The sequence below is a fragment of the Ictidomys tridecemlineatus genome, chromosome 11 (assembly GCF_052094955.1).
Source record: "Ictidomys tridecemlineatus isolate mIctTri1 chromosome 11, mIctTri1.hap1, whole genome shotgun sequence".
NCBI lineage: Eukaryota > Metazoa > Chordata > Mammalia > Rodentia > Sciuridae > Ictidomys > Ictidomys tridecemlineatus.
Window position 1 is genome coordinate 34,213,894 of NC_135487.1, and position 21,696 is coordinate 34,235,589.

Sequence of the window (21,696 nt, forward strand, 5' to 3'; positions counted from 1 at the left end):
AAAAGGTCCATTGACAACTAAAAAAAAATTTTTTTAAAATAATTTTAAAAGAAATAAAGGAGAAAGAAGGGGGCCAAAAGAGAGGGGAACTTTTAGAAGGGAGGGAGCTTCACACACAAAGGGAGGCTGAGCCAGGGTATCTCAGAGGAAGGGGTGGAGCTTGTGAGAGTTTAGGGTGGCTGTGGGCTGGGTGAAGGGGTGGGGCTTGTGGGGAAGAGAGGGCTCCAGGTCAGCATGCTGAACAGTGCTGCCCTAACTGACCCCCCTGTTCCAGCCAGACTGTTTTTCTTTCTTTTCTTTTCTTTTCTTTCTTATTGATAGACCTTTATTTGTTTATATGCAGTGCTGAAAATCAAACCCAGTGCCTCATACATGCTAGGCAAGTGCTCTACCACTGAGTCACAACCCCAGCCCTTTCCCTTTCATTTCTTTTTTTTTTTAATATTTATTTATTTTTAGTTGTAGTTAGACACAATACCTTTATTTCACTTATTTATTTTTATGTGATGCTGAGGATAGAACCCAAGCGAGTGCTCTACCACTGAGCCACAACCCTAGCCCCTCCCTTTCATCTCTAAAGGTGGTCTCTCTGTCTCTTCCACCTCTAGGATCCTGAGACAGAATTTTGAAGATATTTTGAAATAGTGAGTCTCTTTGGGTCCAGCTCCTGCCCACAAAGGTAGTCCATGGGATGGTGGGAATTAAGTGAGAGAAATGTGGTTAGAATTGATGTCCACTGAGGGGAGGCTATTTCGACTTAGCAATCTTTTTTTTTTTTTTTCAAAGTGTTCTTAACTATATTTTCCAGTCTGGCCTTGAATTCCTGAGCTCAAGTGATCCTTCCACTTGAACCTCCTGAGCAGCAGGGACTACAGGTGTACACCACTGTACCTCACTTAATTAGGGTTTGGAAATCATGCTTGATACTAGGATTAAGTTTAGACTTTTCTTTTTTCCTCGTGGTGCTGGGGATTGAACCTAAGGCCTCAGACATACTAGGCAAGAGTTCTACCCACTGAACTATAGCCCCAGTCCCAAGTGTAGACTTTTGACTGGTGCTGGGATTGGGGCTAGTTTAGGGATGGGAGTTTGGATCTCAGTGAAGACTAGAATTGGGGTTAGGTGGGAGAAAAGTTTGAAGCTAGGTTTTGGCAGGGGTTGAGTTGGTTTGAGTTGGGGTTGCATTTGGGAGTGAAGACAAGTTTAGATTCAGGGCTGGGAGGAAGATTGGATTTGGGGTGGGGTTAGAGTTAGATGAGAGGTGAGGATGGGAGAGGATTCTGGCTTGGGCTTGGCTTTTCTGTTTAGATTGGTCTCTGTGGGTAGGGTTGAGGTGCTGGTTGGAATTGAGCTAGAGTGGCCTAAGGGCTAACCAGGTGCCTCACAGGCTAAAGGAAGGAGCTGTGGCTTTGGGGGGGAGCTTGAGTCCCTATGGCTACTGTTAGGAGGGCAGGTTGAGCAGAGGAAATATGACCTTGGAAACCTTGGGCAGTGGAGGGAAAAGACACAGGTAACTCCTAGCCCATTTGCAGTCCATTACAGCTGATTTACAACCTGCAATGAAGCCAGACCTTGCATTTAGGTGTCATGTTATAATTAAGAAGAGGCTTGATAACTGGGCATGGTGGTACACATCTATAATCCCAGCAACTCAGGAGACTGAGGCATAAGGATCACAATTTCCAGGACAGCTTCAGCAATTGAGTGATGCTATAGGCAAATTAGTGAGACTTTGTCTCATAATAAAAAACAAAAAGGGCTGGGGATGTGGCTCAGTGGTTAAGCACTGAGTTCACTTCCCAGTGCCAATAAGTATATAAGTAAGTAAGCAAGCAAGTAAGTAAATAAGTAAGTAAGTAAGTAAATAAATAAATAAATAAAATTTGATTCTGTTTCTTTTTAAAAAATATATTTATTTTTTTAGTTGTACTTGGACACAATACCTTTATTTAATTTATTTTTATGTGGTGCTGAGGTTCTAACCCAGGACCTCGCACATGCTAGGCAAGTGCTCTACTACTGAGTCACAACCCCAGCCCCGATTCTGCCTCTTGATAAGGTTAATGACTCAAGAGACAGAGTAACAAAGAAGAAAGAGCTTACTCAGTAGCCAAAGAGGAGAGAAACAGGAATTTTGCTTGCAAATCAACTTATCAATGCCAGGGAATTATAGGGAGTTACAGGGTTATAGATACAGGAGAGGAATAATGAAGGAGGGAGATAGATAGGCTCCTAAAGGGACATATTCATATTCTTCATGTATTCATGTTCTTCCTGGAAATAGGTGGAGATCTTTCAGGAACTTATGTGCCACCTCTTTTTGCTCCTTTCTTGATCCAGGGTTTCTGATTGTAGTGGCTGGTAGTTGTTTTCAGCCTGGAAGTGGGGAGAGACTGGGTAAGTAGAAGTCAAGTTAAATCTGTATTTTGGTTTCGGACAAAACATTTCTCAAATGACCAACGTGTCAACAAGCAGAGCTGAGTAGAATCTAACCCAAAGGTTAAGGCAGCAAAGGAGACCGACACAATATGAAGGCAGAGATGCTAAGCTTTTTTATCCTGTACCAGTGACCCACTGGAAATCTGCAGGCCAAAGTGAAGAGTCAATATTTTCATCAAAAATAGGCTTCACATCCCTGAAAAATAACTCAGGCAACTGTTATCATCATAACCTGCACGTCAGAGGCGCTATCTACAACAAAGCTAGTGGGAGATTAATAATGTGTTGCCTGGCCACGTGACCTCCCAAATCAGTGAATTTTCAGTCAACTAAGAGTGAGCAGATGCCCAACACCATGGAAAAGGCCTGAAATCCCAGAGACTCAGGAGGCTGAGGGAGGAGGATTGCAAGTTCAAAGCCAGCCTCTGCAAAAGCGAGGACTAAGCAACTCAGTGAGACCCTGTCTCTAAATAAAATAGAAAATAGGGGCTGGGAATTTGGCTCAGTGGTTGAGTGTCCCTGATTTCAATCCCCAGTAGCCAAAAGAAAAAAAAAAAAAAAGAGTGAGCAGAGCAAGAGGGTTTATTTAGGTTTTCACTGAGTAATAATTTCCCTGTTGGTGTAAAAAGAGACACTTCTATGCTGATCTTTGAACTTCTCAGAGTCTTCCTTATACCCAGGAAACTCTGGGAGCAGCACACAGCAGTGCAGGTGATAATGTGGCTGGGAAGAGCCTAATGGGCTGCAGGAGTTGGGGCAACAGAAACCCAGGTACTGCCCTAAGTGGCCGGATGGGGCAGAGATCTGGCCTGGCCTTCAGGGGAGGCCCAGCAGAACCTGGATGGGAGGCTTAATCTAGTCCATCTCCCTGAAGCCAGGATGACACATAGTTCCCGTGTCATTGCAGGCTGAGATTCCCCTTCTTTCCAGGTGTCTGTAACTCATAGCCTGAGAATTCCTGATGGTGGCTAATCCAGGACAGCATTTAACCTCATCTGCCAAACAGAGATGAGGCTATCCCCTACCCTCCTTAAAGTCCCTGGAGGACTATCAGCATTAGTTGATAGTCACGTGGAGGCCTCTGGACCTGGACATGCTGCTGGTACCCACTCTGGACCCTGCCTTCTATATGAGCTGTCATGGCATCAGATGAAAGAGTGCTGGGTCCTGGTGGGATTGAGATTGGGGTAGTCCAGATGCCTGAGTCTTTTCACAGTTTCTGTGGCCTTGACCTGTCTCCATTCTTTGTGTGTGTGTGTGTGTGTGTGTGTGTGTGTGTGTGTGTGTGTGAGAGAGAGAGAGAGAGAGAGAGAGAGAGAGAGAGAGAGAGAGAGAGAGATACTGGGGACTTAGGGATTCTCCACCACTGAGTTACAACCCAAAGCTCATTTTTATGTTTATTTATTTAGTGGTGCTAAGAATTGAACCCAGGGCCTTGTGCATTCGAGTATAGCCCTGTACCAACTGAGTTATATCCCCAGCCCCCATTTTTATTTTTATTTTGAGACAGGGTCTCACTAAATCATTGAGGCTAGACTGGAATTTGTGATCCTCCTGCCTCAACTTCCCCAGTGGCTGAGATTACAGGCATGTCTTACCACACCTGGCAAATTATTTTAAGTAATTTGATGGATTTGGACAAATATATATGACTGTAAAACTACCACTATAATAAAAATAGAGTATATATTTACCATTTGTAGAATGTATATTTCCATTACCCCAAATTTGCCTCATATTCCTTTGTAGTCCACTCTACCCCTGAGCCTGTTAACCACTGATCTGCTTTCTGTTACCATACATAATTTTGTATAATTTAATATGAATGGAATTTTAAAAAGTAGGAGACTTTTTGTCTGCCTTCTTTCACTTAGCATATTCACTTATTCCTACATGTTCTCTGCCGCACCCACTTCAAAAGGTGTTTTCGGTGTGGCTCCCCTGAAATGCGGGCCTAGAACAGGGCCATGTTTGGGACATTCCTGAGTCCAGTGCACAGGTGCTGGTCTCAGAAGGGCTGTTCGAGGCAGGCTGATATTCACTTCGCCCCAGCCTGGACTCGTCTCCTGAGCTTAAGAACATGTCCCCCTGTGTCCTCCCACAGCAGCTGGCCATACCTAATCTCCCTGCACACTGGTAGCTACTGCAGAGGGGCTGACTTTTTAACTCTGAGTTGTACTCCCCCCACATCATGTGGGAGTCCAGTGCACAGGAGGACATGGGGGTTGAATCCTTGGCCACCACTAACTGTGTAGCCTTGAAAAAGCCACCTAAACTGCTTGCCCCTATGTCCTTGTTTGTATACAGGGGATAGTCATCCCCACCTCACCGTGGTGGAGAGGAGTCAAGGAATCACCAATGGAAAGAGACCAGCACAGTGCTTGGCTTGGCTTCCACAATGTCAATTCCCTCTTTCCAGGTTGTTAGTGTGGGTGGCCACTGGCACCACAAAGCCGCTCTGAGCCTAGAGGCCTGCAGTTCTGATAATGATCTGCAAGGGGCAGGCCTGAGTCTTCCCGTGTTGACTTCCTGGGCATCCGTGCATCTTCCTGCAGACAGTTCCTCCTACCTGAGCCTGTCCAGCATCCTGAACTTCCCGGTGGATGGGATGCCTATCACCACTTGTGATGCTGATGGGTGAGGAGGAGCTGGCTTTCCACGATGGATACAGTGGAGAGCTGATAAAATTTCCAAGAGATCAATTTCCTTCTTCATGTCTCTCCCCAGGGAACAGATCAAGTCTGATTCATGCCTCAGTTCTGTGAGGGTAGGTGTGGGACTGGTTATTTCTAGTGTCCCAGTTTTTACCCTTTGTCTTTTTACTGCAGTTTCATTCTGTCTGTCCCTGAAGACACACCATTTGAACTCTGTATCAGCCTGTCCATGTCATGGGAGAACATTGCAAAACCAATGTCCTCTTGGCATTTGGAAAGAAAGTGGATCCCAGAGGCAGGAAGGGTGGGACAGGGCTAAAGCTTCCAGTTAGGAGCTTACAGTATACCTGAATTGGACATTGCCCATTTCTGGGTCTCATTTTTTTTTTTCCACCAGGAAAATGGGAATCAAAACATTTACCTTGCAAGTTTGTGCTAAAGAGAGAGCTGGGCATGATGGCACATGCCTGCCATTCCAGTGGTTCAGGAGGCTGAGAAAGGAAAATCACAGGTTTGAAGCCAGCCTTAGCAACTTAGCGAGGCTATGAGCAACCTAGTGAGACCCTGTCTCAAAATAAAATAAATAAATAAGAATAAATAAAAAGGACCGAGGATATGGCTCAGTAGTTAAGTGCCCTTGGGTTCAATCCTTGGTACCAAAAAATAAAAATAAATAAATAAATAAAAATAAATAAATAAAATAAAAAGAGAATGAATTAGCATAAAGCCTTGTGTATAGGAAATTCTGAATAAATGCTTCTATTATTAATTCAGAGATGGTTTATGAAAGGAAATATTACCATGGGCATATTTAACTGCAGGATATAAAATAACAACACTGACCTTGGTGGGAGAGAAAGACAGAAAAATATGTGAGTGTCTGAGTCAAACATTAAGTCACTTTTTCTGGAAATTGATTTTAGTTCAAGTAATGACACTATCTAATGTGTCGTAAGTTCTCACTCTGTCCTAAGAGCTGCTCAAAAGGGATTCTTTTTCTCTCTCTCTAATATACATATATAATATATATTAGGTTATTTATAATAAAATTTCATAACTGTCTTGTGAGGCTTTACAAATGAAAGCTCTTATACTCTGTGTGCCTTCATTAAGGGACGGTGACAAAGTACCATAGCCAGTTGGAGTAGAGTAGTCAGGACTTGAAACTGAATGATCTGGCTCCAGAGGTAATTAAGGGATTATATGCTATTATCATCATAGAGCAATGAAAATATGTTTGAATTCCTACAAGTATGTTTGAATTTCAAGGTAGGGACTCAGGCTTAGCCCCTATGTTCTTGAGCCTGTGTTTGGGGTCAGGGCAATATTTTCACTGTGAAAATATAACCAGGTTTGGGATCAGGGATTTGTACATTTTTCTTTCTCATGCAATAAACATTGGGTGGGTGCTCAGTTTGTATTTTATCATTATAGTTAGCGTTCTGGACAGGGAGAAAGTTTTATACCTTAACCCTAGAGAACAATACACAAAATCAGCACAGCCTTTTCAGATTTCACTGAGAACTGGAACTCTAAGACCCACGACATTTTTACCACAGTAGAGATTGGGGATGAGATGTTTGCACTAAGGTACCACCTCGGCCAGCTCCTGGTACAAGGGCCCAACATAGCAGAGGAGATGAAGAGGGCTGGTGGCAAAGGGCCTGCAACCAGAAAACAGTCTGGGCTCCTGCATCCTCTTTCCCACAGGCTGTGAGAGGATCAGGGGACTTCTGGTGGCTGGGCAGCACATTGCTTCACTGTGGAAAGAGGAGCTGTGTCTCTAGTTCATGAAGAAAGTGGAGACCACGGTCAAGAATCCGAGGGAACCAAAGGTCATTTCTTTTCCTGGAGACCTTCCTAGATCCTCACCCTTATCTGCTCCTGATGCCTGTTCCTCTCATGAATACCATATGGGCCTCATGCGACTCTACCAGATTGATTTTCTTTGTGGTCCCCCTGTGTGGGTGCACAACACATGAACTCCTCTGATTGGTCCAAGATAGGAGCAGGGTAAGGAGCTCAATAAACATTTTCTGCTGACTGGCCTCATAATCTCTGTTCCCAGTGGCTCTCCTCCAGTTCATTCCCCCAGATGCCACCTTAGACTGTAGTAAAAGGAAAAGAGCCCAGAGCTGAGGGAATGGAGACCTCTGCCACTAGCTTGCTGTGCATTGCTGGAAAGTCATTTCTCCTCTTGGCCTCAGTTTTCTCATCTGCAAATTCAGGGGATTAGATTTGATAAGGTCCATGGTACCTGCCAGTCTGATTGGTCTATGAGTTGCGATTCCTGGGCACTACCCGGATGGGGAACTTATCATGGCTCCCAGTGGTGTCTGGAGAAGATTCCTGAGAGCAAAGCTGGGGAGTGGTACCCACTCAGAGCACCATGGGTTAGCACCCAGAACTCTGCCATCCAGACCAGAGTTTTTTCCCACTTGGCCTGACATTCAGCACCTCCCCAGGATCCTCAAAGCTTCCTTTTCCATGTCTCCAGTACAGCATTGCCTCCTTCCATTCCCGTAAGCTGGAGCCTTTAAAAAAACATTTCTTTTTAGTTGTAGATGGTCACAATACCTTTATTTTATTTATTTATTTTATGTAGTGCTGAGGAGCAAACCCAGTGCCTCACACATGCTAGGCAAGTGATCTACCACTGAGTCACAACCACATCTTTTTTTTTTTTTTTTTGTACTGGGGACTGAACTCAAATGTGCTTTACCACTGAGTTACATCCTCAAATCTTTTCATTTTGAGACAGGGTCTCACAAAGTTGCTGAGGCTGGCCTTGAACTTGCAATCCTCCTGCTACAGCCTCCTGTGTCTCTGGGATTACAGGCATGTGTGATCATGCCTAGCTGGAGGCTTCTTGTCATCAATAGCGCACATTTTCCCTTCTGCCTCTGCACCTCTGATAATACTGCTCCCTCTAACTGAACATCTTTACTGTCTTCTCTGCTCTTCAAAACTGTAACAAATGCCAGTTCTTCCAGGAAGCTTTTCTCGGTCCCTTCAACTTTCCCATGATTACTTCTGGCCAACTAGACAAATGAATGAGCTTACTCTTCCATGTGTTCGATAGCAGAAGCCTTCTGGATATATTATCTCAGTGCAAAGGAATGAAAAACTTCCATTTTTCCTTCCTTCTTTCCATCTATCCATCTTAACTCCTTTGAACACAAATGGCCAAATTTCAGGTAGAAAAAGGCCTTAATTAGCTGAGCACGGTGGCAGAGACTTGGGAGGCTGCAGCAGGAAGGATTGTGAGTTCAAAGCCAGCCTCAGCAATGTTGCAAGGCCTTAAGCAACTCAGCGAGAACCTGTCTCTAAATAAAATATATCAATTAAAAAGGGCTGGAGACATGGCTCAGTGTTTAAGTGGCACTGGGTTCAATTCCCAGCTCAAAAAAAAAAAAAAAAAAGAAAAGAAAAGAAAAGAAGGTCTTAATTAAAAGTTTTAAGAAGACCAGAGAGACATTTCTGACTCTGAGGGATCATATCCCCATTATCCCCATGCAAACTGGACACTGATCTCATTGAGGTGTTCCCGGCTCTCCAGCTCTACCACCCAGTCTGAGATCTCTGCTAAAGAAGGGGCCTCATGTTTCCCCACAGATAGGGTGAGCAGGGCTTGTGCTCTCTTCTCCCTCTCCCACAAGATGGAGGTCTAAGGGGCTTGGAGAAGGTTGGAAGCTGAGGGATTCTCTACCTCAGCCTCCTTTCCCTGCGTTCTACTTCAGGTTGCAACATCCTGACACCAGGGGGCAGCATTGAGCTTCACACAGCCCAGACAGCCAGGCTTTCTGCTCTCAGATCCACTGTTAACTCTGGCTTCCGGAGTCAGATTCTCCAATTCCCGTTGCACAGATGGAGGGACAGAGAAAGGGATGAAAGAATAAGCCAGGTGTTTTGGCTGTGGTTAAACATTTGCCGATTTTAAGATGTAAGGGGTGGCTGGTCTAATAGTGCAGGCCAGTAATACCAGTGACTCGGGAGGCTGAGGCAGGAGGATCACAAGTTTGAGGCTAGCCTCAGCAATTTAGTGAGGCCCTAAGCAATTTATTAAGATCCTGTCTCAAGATAATTTTTTTTTAAAGGGCTGGGGTCTGGTGCAGTGAAGCACACCTGAAATCCCAGTGGCTTGGGAGGCTGAGACAGTAGGATCACAAGTTCAAAGTCAGCCTCAGCAAAAAGTGAGGCACTAAGCAACTCAATGAGACCCTGTCTCTAAATACAAAATAGGGCTGGAGATGTGGCTCAGTGATGGAGTGCCTATAAGTTCAATCCCTGGTAGCCCCCACCCCTGAAAAAAAGGGTTTTGGGATGTGACTCAGTGGTTAAGTGCCCCTGGGTTTAAAATCTGGTACAAAAAAAAAAAAAAAGTGGGTTGGTGGGGGTAGGTGGAATTTTCTTTTTGACTGAAATTAGTCTTGGGAAAGGGGGTGTCAGACATCAGTTCAAGGGGCTGAGTAAGTGAGAAGTCCTGTCCTGGGGCTAGACTTCTCTTCAGGCTGGACTTTATCTAGTAGCTCTTGAGCTGAAGTATGGGGTCTACAACCTCCTTCCTCTTCACCCCCTGATCCAGTGCTGACCCCTAACCTCTAGCTCCTGACCCACTACACACTGGCACCATCTTTATCTGAAATCACTCCCTCTTCTGTGACTGTGGGCAAGCCAGGCACGTTCAGAGTTCTTTGCTATGGGGGCGCCTTAGGTCCGTGTGTGGGTGCATATGGGAACCCCTGGAACAGGTAGATCTGGACCTACACAGGTAGGTCCAGATCTGGCTCTGTCCTCTCTGCGACCTTGAGCAGGTCTCCCAGATGCTCTAAATTTCTGTGAGATGGGACTAAAGATCACGCTTGCCGCAGATTCGGGAGGAGCCAGACCAACAGAGGTAGAAGGGACTTGGGGAGTCTGCTGGGGACTGTGCCCGGAATTCCCTGGGGAGCACCGGGCCCTGGTGTGGGAACTTGGGAGACAGCAACAGGGTGGGTCACTTCCGCGGAAGAATTTAGCTCAGACACAGGGAAACTCTGGGCATGAACGAAGGTGGGTTCTACAGAGGCTGGGCTTGGGGCGCCTCACGAGGCCCTTCGGGAAGGGGCGCCTCGAGGCCCGATCTTGCTTCCGCGCTGCGAGCCGTTGGGTGAGAAGGGCGCCTTTCAGGGCCTCAGTTTCCCCTCTGGCTGCGGGGAACACAGTGCCCTCGGGCCCTTCTTGCCATTCGGTTAGAAGGCTCCGTCCGTCCAGTCCCCCGTCCCCTTTGCGGGCCCAGAGACGCGGAGCCTTTCTTCGGCCCCGGCGCCCTCCCTCGGCGGACCCCGACGGCCCACGGCGGTGCCCCAGCCGGGGCCGAGCCGGGCTCGCTCCCGCCGCGCCGCCGCTCCGCGCACCGCAGCCCCGCCCGCCGCGCCTCCCCGGGCGCCCGCATTAAAGCGCATATGCAAGCCATGAATTATCAACTGAAAGGAGTCAATTACCGGCTCTAAAAACGAGTGTCTGCGCCCGCAGCGCCCGGGGCCATCCGCCTATTTACGGAGCGATTTCCCCCGCCCGGCTGGGGAGCGCGCTTCGGGCGGGAGAGAGTCGGAGCAACCGAGCCCGAGACCGGGAGGGAGAGGGACGGGGAGAGGGACGGAGGGATTGGGAGCCAGAGACCGCAGAGCAGGGAGCCCGAAAGTGGGCCGGGAAGGAGAGACAGACAGACGCAGCAGACACACCGGGAGCGCGAAGAGGGCGAAGGCAGCTCCTGTCTTCTCTCGGTAGAGCAGGGGTGAGAGGTGAGGTCCTCGGGACCTTCAAATCCCTGGGCCCCCTCCTTGGGTGTCTGAGTAAGGATCCAGGCCCCGGGAAGGGAGGCCCCTAGACTGGAAGTCTTGGGCCAGATATGGGGCTCTGGAGAGAACAGAGTGGAAAGCCAGGGGGCAGTAGTTTGCAGAGGTGCCAGGTCATCTTGGCAGCAAACTGGAGAGCAGACTGCTTTGTTGTCCAGTGTGGAAGTGAAGAATGACCAGGAAGAAAGGGAGGAGGTGTGAGGAACAGGGACAAGGTGAGGATGGAGGCTGATATGGGGGTGTGTTTATGATCCCTCAACAATGAGAGAGAAATGGCAAAACCAACCCTAGTAGGCATAGGAGGTCCTGTCTGCCACTATTCCCACTGCTCACACCCACCCAAGCCACTCATTCCTTGATACTGGGCCTCCCTAGATTCTGCACCTGCCTTATCGGCAGCACACACCCCTATTCTATTCTATAATCCAGACCTTGGGTCTCCACCAGGCAGTGGGCATCATTACATGGGCCTTGTCCATCTTGCAAAATACTGTGTCCATTGGAGAGAGAGAGGAAGGAAGGAAGGAAGGAAGTGAACTGGGCTAGAGGGGACTTTGGCTTAGACAGTCTGTCTGTGAATCAGATGGCAGAGTGGGTAGGCTCAGAGTTGGCCTCCCATACAGATCAGAAGGAAGGTTTCAGGCAAGCACAGTGCTGGGGTGAGGGCCTAGGAAATGAGTCCAGCCTTTGCTAGAAAAGGAAGGGAAGAGGGAAGTATCAGGGCCGTGGGAGGTAGTAGATGGGGAGGTGAAACTAATATCATCAGCACCAGTAGTCACTGCTAGAGCTCCCATGGCCTTAAACAAAATGCTTCAAGGTCCCTTCCTAGGCCTCTACTGAGAGAGCGAATAGGGAGTCTTCAAGGAAGGAGCAGAGGATCTACAAGAGGATGGGAGAAGAATCTAGGATGGGATTCAAATGGAACCTTCTAGTGTATAAACTCAGGCAAACCTCTTAACTTCTGAGCTTCAATTTCCTCATCTATCAAATAGACAGGATGCTGCCCACTTTCCATGAATATTCACATGCCTGCACAGAACTTTCCTTAAAGGGGGAGAACATACCTAAGGTAAGAATAATACTAGCTGTCATTTATTGAAGCTTACAAGGCCTCAAGTAATAGTGATAGTGGATTATTGCTCTACTTTTCTTTTTTTGGTGGTCTGGGGATTGAATCCAGGGGCACTTTACCATTGTGCTACATCCCTAGTATTTTTACATTTTTGTTTTGAGACAGGGTGTCCCTAAGTTGCAGAGGCTGGTCTTGAAGTTGCAATCCTCCTGCCTCAGACTTCTGAGTCATTGAAATGACAGTTGTGTCCCACAGGCCAGCTCACTCGACTCCAAACTACAGCTTTTGAAGGTTGCTAAGTCACTTTGCAGATGACAAAATTCCAAAAGATGCGGATCTTGGAAACTGGCAGCATCAAGTTTTGAAGCCATCTCTGACTTCAGAGCCTCTGAATCACTTTGCACCATGGAGCCTCCTGGCTTTGGCCTCTGTGCCCCCTGCTCAGTTCTCTCAGCCCTTCCAGTCTGGGCTGAGTCCAGATCCACAGCAGGGCTGGGGGCAGGGCAGCCCAGGTCCAGCAGGGATGGCCCCTGGAGTCTTGTTCCTGCTAGGTGAGGGTCTGGCGTCCAGCCTGATGAGTCTGCAGCCCCGCCATGCCATTAGCGGGCAGCCAGAGGGGGTGTCTGCAAGCACCAATGCTGGGGTTCCCGTGGCCGCTCGTCTATTAGTAGCTGGTGGCTTCACAGTGATTTATTGGGGCTTCTTCATTTCCCCTTGGTCTGCTATAAACATATTTATACCACCAGAGTGACCGATAAATTTCCCTTATGAATCCCGTTATCTCCCCTATTAACCATCCGTCACCTTTTATGCGGCCACAATAGGCCAGGCCAGGGCATCAGGGCTGGGTGGGAGGCCTGCGGCCCACAGCCCCTGAGCCCAGTGAACTCTTCACCTCCCCCTCTGCTCCCCAGACAGGGTAGCCGCTACTACTTCTGAGCTGCCTCTAGGATAAGAACAGACTGGACCTAGGGCAGGGTGGGGGTTGGGGTTTGAAATGTGACTTTTTCCAGGGTCTCCTAATGGGAAGTACCTCTTGGGGCTAACTTGAGTCTCTCCTACTGTAGCTCTGGCTTCCCCTCTTTTAAGTGCACAGGATCGTCCTGAAGCTCCATTGCTTTCCTTCCTCTGCTTGCCCTCAGCTCTCAACTTCAACTGCCTCTAAGTGCAGCTGAAAGCTAAGACAACTCAGTGTGACACCAGAGGGCCCTGATGCCTGCTGGCATTTGTCGAGTACCTCCTCTGTGCCAGTCACTTCCATGCCTCACTATGTATCTTCACCAAAATCCTGGAGACAGGCATTGATAGCCCTATTTTCCAGATAGGGATAAGGAAATAAGGTTCAGAGACATTCAATGAAAAGCCCAAAGTCACCGAGCTAATCACCCAGCCACAGAGCTGTGATTTGGGGCTTTTCTGGCCCTAAATATGGTGCTTTCAATCCCTGCAATATACAGTTCTTCAGATGCGCTGGGCTTGAGAGACTAATCCAAAAAAGGCTTCCAGTAGAGAGTATAGGGAGTAGGACAAGTCAAGGGAGGGGGGTGATGGCACACACCTGTAATCCCAGTTACTCAGGAGGCTGAGGCAGGAGGATTGCAAGTTCAAGGCCAACCTCAGCAACTCAGTGAGATCCTGTCTCAAAATTAAAAATTGTGAACTTTGAGTAAAATTGAGTAAATTGGAGATTTACTCAATGGTAAAGTGCCTCTAGATTTAATTCTCAGTATAAAAGGAAGGAAGGAAGGAAGGAAGGAAGGAAGGAAGGAAGGAAGGAAAAACCAGAGTAGGACAGCAGGATGCCAGTAGGATGGGATGGGGGTGTGAATGGGGCCTCCCTGAAAGGCTGGTAGAGAGAAGGGGGCAGGGCTGTGGAATGAGGAGTGGCCTTTTCAGTTGGGGAAACTTGGACACTTGTTAAGTCAAGCCCAAGCTGCTGAGGGTAGGGGTCAGTTCTCTCTCTCTCTCCTCTCTCTCATTCAATCAACAATAATTATTGAGATGGGGCCAGGTCTCTAAGATCTCCAAGGTGCCTGTCCTGTCACATCTGGCAGGACAAGGGGCCTGGTGCATGGCTCAAGCCTGGGTAGCAAAACAGAGCCTGGCTTAGACCTCCTTGACTGCGTGCCTGGGGTAATGCCCCACTTGTCTGAGGCCTCAGCCTGCTGGAGGCATGGAGGGTTCTGCCTTTTGAGTACCTGATAATCCCTGTTTCCTTGGGAGGTGTGTGTGTGTGTGTGTGTGTGTGTGTGTGTGTATAAACTTGGGAGTCCTGTCTCCCCCACTTTCACCCACTTTTGAGCTACTGAGAGCTCCTCCAGGATTCAGATGACCCACACTCTCAGGAGGAGAAGAATCTCAAGATCAAGGTCTATTTCTAAACCCTGGCTTTGCTTCAGTAGCTCCTGGATGACAGGCATAGATGGGTGTTTTTGTTCCCACTTTACAGATGAGAAAACCTAGGTCCAGAGAGGGAGGGTATCTGAGCAAGAATGGAGTTCTGGGTTAAGGTATGTGTGACTGGGAGGGGACTCAGCTGCTTGAGAACCAAGAGTTAATAGGAAGGGGCCAAGAAGGGCAGAGAGTATAATCCACTGAGTCTGGGGTGGCCACCACTGGGGGTGGGGGCTCAGCTCTCTGATGAATGTTTAATTACTCCTGTCCCCAGCAATAGCATCCTGGGTGGTCTGTTGGTGACTGAGGCTCAGAAAATTATGGATGGGCTCAGCATCTAAAGGAATAGATTCTCCTCTAACAAAAGGATGTGGGGTCGTTCAGGCCATTCCCCTGCCTTCCAAGGTCCAAAAGGAAGAGCTGTTGGGGGATGGTTACAAGATCTAGTCCATCTAGGTCTGGCTCCCCACACCCCAACACCTGGGGAAGATAAGCCCTGCTGAGAGGAAGGAGTCCCGGATTCAGTCCCTACTTGGCCACTGAACTGCTGCGCAACTGAAGTGTGTCTGGCCTGTTTGGGGCCTTGTCCCTTAGAAAACCTCCTGTTCAGACTCCAGTTTCCATGCTACCATATACACGGGGAGACCCAGAGCTTCCCAAGGGGGAGCAGGCAGGGACAGGCAGGCACCACAGCCAGCCAGAAGCCCGGACACCTCTCCAGCAGTGCTTCAGGCCTTGCTTTGCTTCCTCTGTTGGCTGATCTCACCTGCTCCTTCCCTTCTCCTCCATTCACTTGTCTTTTCTATGCCACCATCTGTCTGTCTGTCTATCTGCTTTTGTCTCTGGTCTGGCAACCCCTTCCCCCTCCCCCATGTCCTCTCTCCTCTACAAGGTTGGGCTCCCTTGGAGGGGGTAGGGCCTCCAGTGCTAAGAGAAAGCTGTGTGCTCCCTCCCTCTCCCTTCCCGCCCCCTCCTGCCCTCTCCTTCTCCCACACTCACACACACACTCTCTCTCTCAGTCATTTTCAATGTCATAAATTTCCGCGTCTCTCTCCTCCACTCGGCTATTACCTGCGCCTCCGTCACCGGGCAGCGCTCTCGCTCCCAGATGGGCTAGGCCATCTCCGCTCTGCAAATGACTCAGGGAGAGAGAGGCAGGGAAGGAGGGAGAGAAAGGAGCAGAGAGACAGAGAGAGATCGGGAGAAAAGGTGGGCAAGTAGGCAGAGACTGAAGCAGAGAGGGAGAGGGAAGCCCCAGGAGGGCCCAGCCCCTTCTTTCCTACTCCAAATACAAAAATCACTGCCAACTGGAACCTTGCCTGGCACCTGGCAGGATAGGTGGGGTGTACTGAGCCTGGGGGTGGGGTCAGATCACCAGCTTCTTCTGACTCCCCTCTGTCTCTCCTTTGGCTTCTGCCTCTGTATGGGGACAGAGCTGGTGGCCTGACTCCACCCGCACCCAGTGTGGGCCCTGCTGCAGTCCTTCCTCTCTGCTCCCACGTGTCAGCACTGTGCTGGTGGAGGGCATAGTGGCACTCAATTCTTTTAGGAGGTAGACCCTCTGCAGAACAAGATGATGGGATCTGGAAGGGACACAGGGTTCCCACAGTTGGGAGTGAGGCTGTCATGGGAACTATGGCTCTTCCTTCAGAATTGGGGCTCTGGGTACCTAGGCTCTCTCCTTGGACTGGGGGTTCTCACCACCGTTTGTACTGACCTCCTTCACTGTCTCTGTGGGATCCATCCCCCCAGCTTCCTCAGGGATGGTTTCTCTGGCTGAGACCTGGGCTGGGAAGTCACCCATCTTGGGAAGGGACAATTCCAGGTAATCCTGGAAAAGAGAGCAGAGGAAGAGGATAGTCCAGGGCTTCTCAGCTTCTGTTCTCAACACCTATAATTGTCCTTCCAAGCCCCACTCCAGCTGAGTGACCACGGGAAAATGCAAATATGATCATGTCAGTCTCTGGCTTAAACCCTCCAAGATTCCACATCCCACTGAAAGCAAAACCTAAGTCTCTTCTGGATATACCCTCCCCTCTGTCTCTCCTTTGGCTTCTGCCTCCTGAACATGCCCAGGGCCTTTGCATTCTGTTTTCTTTCTACAGGGATGGCTCTTCCTCCCCAGCCCAAATGTCATTGTGCAGAGGAGCTGACCCCGATCATCTCATCAAATGACAGGTCACCCCACGACTCTCCCGCATGGTCTTCTGAATGATTGTTTTGTGGCACTTTTACACTTTATTACTTGTTTCCTTAGCTCTTTACTTGTTTACTGTCAGACTTCTCTGATGGATTGTTCTTTCCCTGAAGTTAGGAGCCATGTTCATCCTGTTCATCAGAGACAGTACCTGTACCATCAAAAAAATTTAGGAGGGCTGGGGCTGTAGCTCATTGGTAGAGAGCCCGCCTCACACATGTGAGGCACTGGGTTCGATCCTCAGCACCACATAAAAATAAATAAAGATACTGTGTGTCCATCTACAACTAATTTTTCTTTTAATTTTAGGAGGTATTTGTGAAATGAGCAAATGATTTGGATGTGAGTATATCCTCCTCATCTTGGTTGGATGGGGACTGATGTTGAGATGGATGTTGAGCTAAGCTGATGGTCTCTGGGTTTCTGTCCATCTGGGGAACTTGCTGAAATCTCTGTGTGATGGATCCTATTCCAACAGAGAGAGGTATCTTATCCTGATGCTGGGAATGAACAGGGTTAGGCCTCATAAAAAAAGAGTTATCCTCTGCTGAGGCCCACACACTGGACTCTCTCCATCTCTGGGTAAGCATAACATACACTCTCATAGATACATACTCACAAACAGTCACATATGTTGACTCACTCAGGCACACTCATTCCCATGCAGAGTGGTCTAAGATAAGCCACACTCATGCATATATGCAAACTAACTTTTCACATTAAGACACACAAAGGGACAGATCCAGTTACCCACTTTCCTGTGCATGCCAGACACAACCCACAGGTGTATTTGTGAACAGGCAAGCACGCACGTGCGCGCGCGCGCGCGCACACACACACACACTCCTACAAATATGTACTTACGTGTGCAGACATAGTCATCAAAACTAATAAATGTAAACAAATTTTAATGGAGAAGACACCTATTCACTTGTTTACTTGATCATGAGTCCATTCCATGGAGTAACACCCTGGGCTCTGAGCTCCCCTCTGGCATTGAGGGATCCACACTCTATGGCCTCATCAGTGCACATGTGTGCACACGCACACACATGCATGCATGCACACACACACACACATACCCGGCTCTGCTATCCCAGCCCTCTCAGGCTTGTGAGAGTCTCAGGCTTCCACAGGCTTACTATGTGGCCAGAGGCAGATCTCAGCTAGAAGCGGGGTCAGGGCTTGGTCTATGGACAAGGTCAAGGTTCTCTGGGTGGCTCATCCAAGACCAAGGTCAAAAGTCAGCCAGGGAGTGAGATTTTCTTGATGCCCTATGACTTTGCTCACAAGTATACCCGCCCTCAAATGTGCCATCCCAAGGAGCTGCTGGCAGGACCAAGACTCAGGGTCCTCATAGTGAGCCTTTGCAGCTGGTGGAAGGGGGGGGGCAGGTGGGGGCCGGGCCTGGGCAGATAGCTGTGAGGTACGTTTCCATCTCCGCGGGTCGGGCGGGCGAAGCCATTTCCAATCTGCTCTCTATCATTTTCAATATCATTAATCCCAGACACTCTATTTTCCATGCCTGCGCAGCCAGGCCCCCGAGTGTGCGCCGTGTAAAGTGACACATATTCATCACCGGCTCGTGGCGCCGGCGCCGACGCTGATACAATATTAGTGTTGCCCCCCCGCTTGGGGCCCGCTCCGCCCGGCTCCCCGATGGCACGAATCCATCACCTGGAGCCCGTGTCACTTTCCCCAGCAGCCACATTTGTTTGGGCACTTAGGAGGTAATTGTGGCACATTAGCCAGGGTGGGGAAGGGCGCTGGGCCCCTGCAAGGAAGGGAAGGCCAAAGTATCATCTTTCACAGCCCCAAACCATCCTGGCCTGGGCCAGGTCCTGGGGTTCTAGGAACCTGGATTCTGTCTCAGCCCCCCCCCCCAGGTCGGTCTAAGGAAGAACCCCATGAAGAAGAGGCCAACTCTGAGTCCTTTAGGAAGTTCCAGAAGTGTTCCCAGCTCTCTGAGAGCTCCAACAGGGGACCCAAGTTTAGAGATGATAGCTTCAAAACCTTGCCAACCAGCCCCTATCCCAGCACCAAAATGCAGGTTTCAGTGGGGCCACACTGACTCCACTTCAAGTTCCGAAAGGAGAGGATATGGGAACGAGGCAGGAGAGAAGAGACACTGCCCAATCCTTGGAAGCCCAACTCTGAGAGAAAACCTGGTTCTGCTCCTGACGCCTGGGTCTGAGAGGCCAGATTTCTATTCTGAGAGGGGTATCATGGCCCAGCTCTCAGAAATTCCAGGTGGTGGTGGATGTCACCTTGTCTGACCACTAGAGGTGGCCCTAGTCAGTGTTCTTTTGGGAAGGCTGCCTGGAGGCAGTGAGCTAGACATAGGGACAGCTTCTGGGTACAGAGAGGCCCAGAGTGGCTGCAGAGGAGGGAGGAGCAGCAGCCTGGGGTCATTGATCTGAACAGAGGCCAGACTATGCAGGGCCATGGGTCCTCCCTCCCCAGTCCTCAGGGCTAACACCCATTAACCTCGTCAGCAGACAAATTGCCCGTCTTGTCAAATTCCCATTTAAAATGCAAACTCGATTTGACAGAGTAAACTGAGCGGAGGTGGGAGCGGATAATCCAGTGGAGGCTCATTAGCAAGGCCCAATGAGAGGGTCCTGCTGGGATGGCCTAATGAACCTGCCATGATGAACCTCCCAGCCTGTTAACACCCACCACCCGCTCAATACCCTGCCTTGCCTGCCCTACTGCCACCCCCCTAAGAAGTCTGGGGATCTCAGGTGCCTACCAACTACCACCTCTAGGACAATACATAGCTGGGACCCTGTCCTTGTTTCCCTGCCTGTCCACTCAGTGGCTTTACACAGCAAGGACAGCAGCCATCCCTTTCCTGATCTCCATCAGGCTCCTCTAGGTATATGGTCCTCCAGGGCCCTGATTGTAGGGGTCCTGTGAGTTGGAATTATTAACTCATCTACTACTGAGGAACTTGGAAACTCAGGGAGGTTTCCTGGCTAGAAAGCAGCAGAGAGTGGCTTGAACCCAAATCTATCAAACTCCAACAGTCACGTTTATAATCACTGTTCCACTCTGCCTTCCTGATCGCAAATGGTTGTCCTTTCTCTGCTTCCCTGGTTTCAATGTTGTCACTAGCTGTGTGGAGCTAGGAAAAGTGACTTCTCTTTGAGTCTCATTTATCCCATCTGTTAAAAATGATGAACAAGTCAGTGCAGTGGCACATGGCTTGGGAGGTTGAAGTAGGAAGATCTCAAATTCAAGGACAAGCTGGGTAACTTAGTGAGACCCTGTCTCAAAATAAAAAGTAGAAAGGGCTGGGTATGAGCTCAATGGTAGAGTTCCATTCCCACTACCAAGGGGGTGGGGTTTAAAAAAAAAGGATGAATAACAGCTGCCCAATCCAAAGGTTAGTGTACAGAGAATTTTAGTAAGGAATAGTAATAACCACCCTGGTAACATCTGCAGACAACTTAGCCTGAGATGGGATAGATAGGGGCAGGTGTGAAGGGGAGGGAAAGAAGCCTATTTTCCAAGAATGCAGTTCAGGAATAGATCAAAGGCCTTTATTGTCCTCTAGAACCTGGGCACCCCTGGACTCACACCTCCTCCTACCATCTCAGCTCCATGCCTAGGCCACTGTAATAGGAAAGAAGCCCATGGTCTCTCTCAGAGCCTGGAGTAGGCTGTCAGGCGTCCCACTCCCAGGGGAAGGGAGTGGGCAGGACCTTCACCTCCTGAGGCAGGTGAAGGTCCTGCCCACCTGGTCCAGCTCCCTCCTTCTTGCCCTGAACTGCAGCCAGGCTGTTGCTCTCTCTTCCTAATAACTGGGATAATGGGCAATTAAGAGGCGCAGGAGGTTGGGGAACCGGCTCAGTGGTAGAGAACTTGCCTAGCATGCATAAGGCTCTGGGTTCAATCCCGAGTATTGTAAAAAAAAAAAAAAGAAAGAAAGAAAGAAAAGAAAAAGAAAACTGAGGCCCAGGAGGTTAGCCTCTGAGAGTTAATGGATTGTTGAGTTGTTGTCCCAACTTACCTCCCCAGGGTACATTAGCTCCGCTGCCTGAGAGGTACACGCAGAGCCTACAAGCTGAAGCTGCATGTGTCCCTGCTGCCACATGGGGCACTGTGCTGCCTGGCAGAGCTGGGATCTGGTGCTGGGTGACCTTGTATGGGTGTCCTCTCTGGGTCTCATTGCCTGCAGGCATCACAGAAAGAGCCTCCTTGCCTCCAGTCTCTGCCGGTCCTCCCCCACTGGTCCTTTACAAGCACCAAAGTCATTGCTCTGTACCCATCAATTTCCTACCTTCCAAGTGTATGAAATCCAAATCTCTCAGCTGGCATTCAAGGCTCCCCACAATCTGGCCTCAGTTACCTTCCAGTCTCGGAGGGCACAGAGTTTACTGAACCTTCTTAATTCTCTGCCTTTGCTAGCCTGAGTAACTCTTGTCTAGCACCCCCTCTAGACTCATCACCCCAAGGCGTGGGATACTCTTCCTCTTGGGCCCCCCTCTGCCCCCTGCTCACCTGCTTCTAGCAGTAAAATGGGAGGCACTCCTGTGAGACCCTGTCTGGGGGAAGTTACAGAGGAGGCACAGCAGAGGGGTGGGTGGTGTTCTCAGCCTCTCTCCAGTTGTCTGCCAAGCCGTCCTCTGAGGCTGGCCTAATTCCCTTCAGAGCCAGGCTCCCATCTTCAGGGTGGTGCTTAGGGAGCTGAGAGCCCAACGCTAATGCCTAAGAAAGTCGTGGGTGGATTAGAAAGCGAGAGAGATTAGGGCCAGAGCTGGTGGCTGATGCAGGAGCAGAGCCCCTCCTCCTGAGGAAGAGGAGGCTAATCCTGCTTAGCAACTGAGGAGACAGCAGTGCTGAGGGGAGCCTTCTTCCATCCATTCGGGCTGCCTAAGCTCAGCAGGAGCAGTAGGAGGAAGATCCATCCACCTACTCTGTTCTCTGCATGTTTGGGTCCCCTGGTGTCTCCCTAAAACATCCTGCTCTGCCTTGTCTCCCACATTGCACCAGCCCTCTATGCAACCCCCAGACTTCTCATCCTACTGTACTTACTCAAACTGTCCTATTTAGCGCCCCCCCACTTTGATAACAACATCTTCATGCACTGAGTTGTCC

At 49.2% G+C, this 21,696-nt stretch overlaps 1 long non-coding RNA gene across 7 annotated transcripts; it reads right to left on the minus strand.

The window, feature by feature from the left end:
- Positions 1 to 1,896: 1,896 nt before the first annotated feature.
- LOC110596990 (uncharacterized) lies at positions 1,897 to 21,334 on the minus strand. 7 transcript variants are annotated; one of them, XR_013427760.1, is made up of 8 exons: positions 21,100 to 21,334; positions 20,609 to 20,770; positions 16,114 to 16,227; positions 15,468 to 15,525; positions 13,561 to 13,637; positions 10,817 to 12,721; positions 5,515 to 5,584; positions 1,897 to 2,376 (listed from the first exon to the last, which is right to left on the minus strand). It is a non-coding gene; the product is annotated as an uncharacterized LOC110596990 (long non-coding RNA). The 7 variants fall into 7 exon arrangements; XR_013427756.1 differs by having other exon boundaries at positions 10,817 to 12,724; positions 21,100 to 21,331; XR_013427761.1 differs by lacking the exon at positions 21,100 to 21,334 and adding an exon at positions 20,879 to 21,093 and having other exon boundaries at positions 10,817 to 12,724.
- Between the last annotated feature and the right edge of the window lie 362 nt (positions 21,335 to 21,696).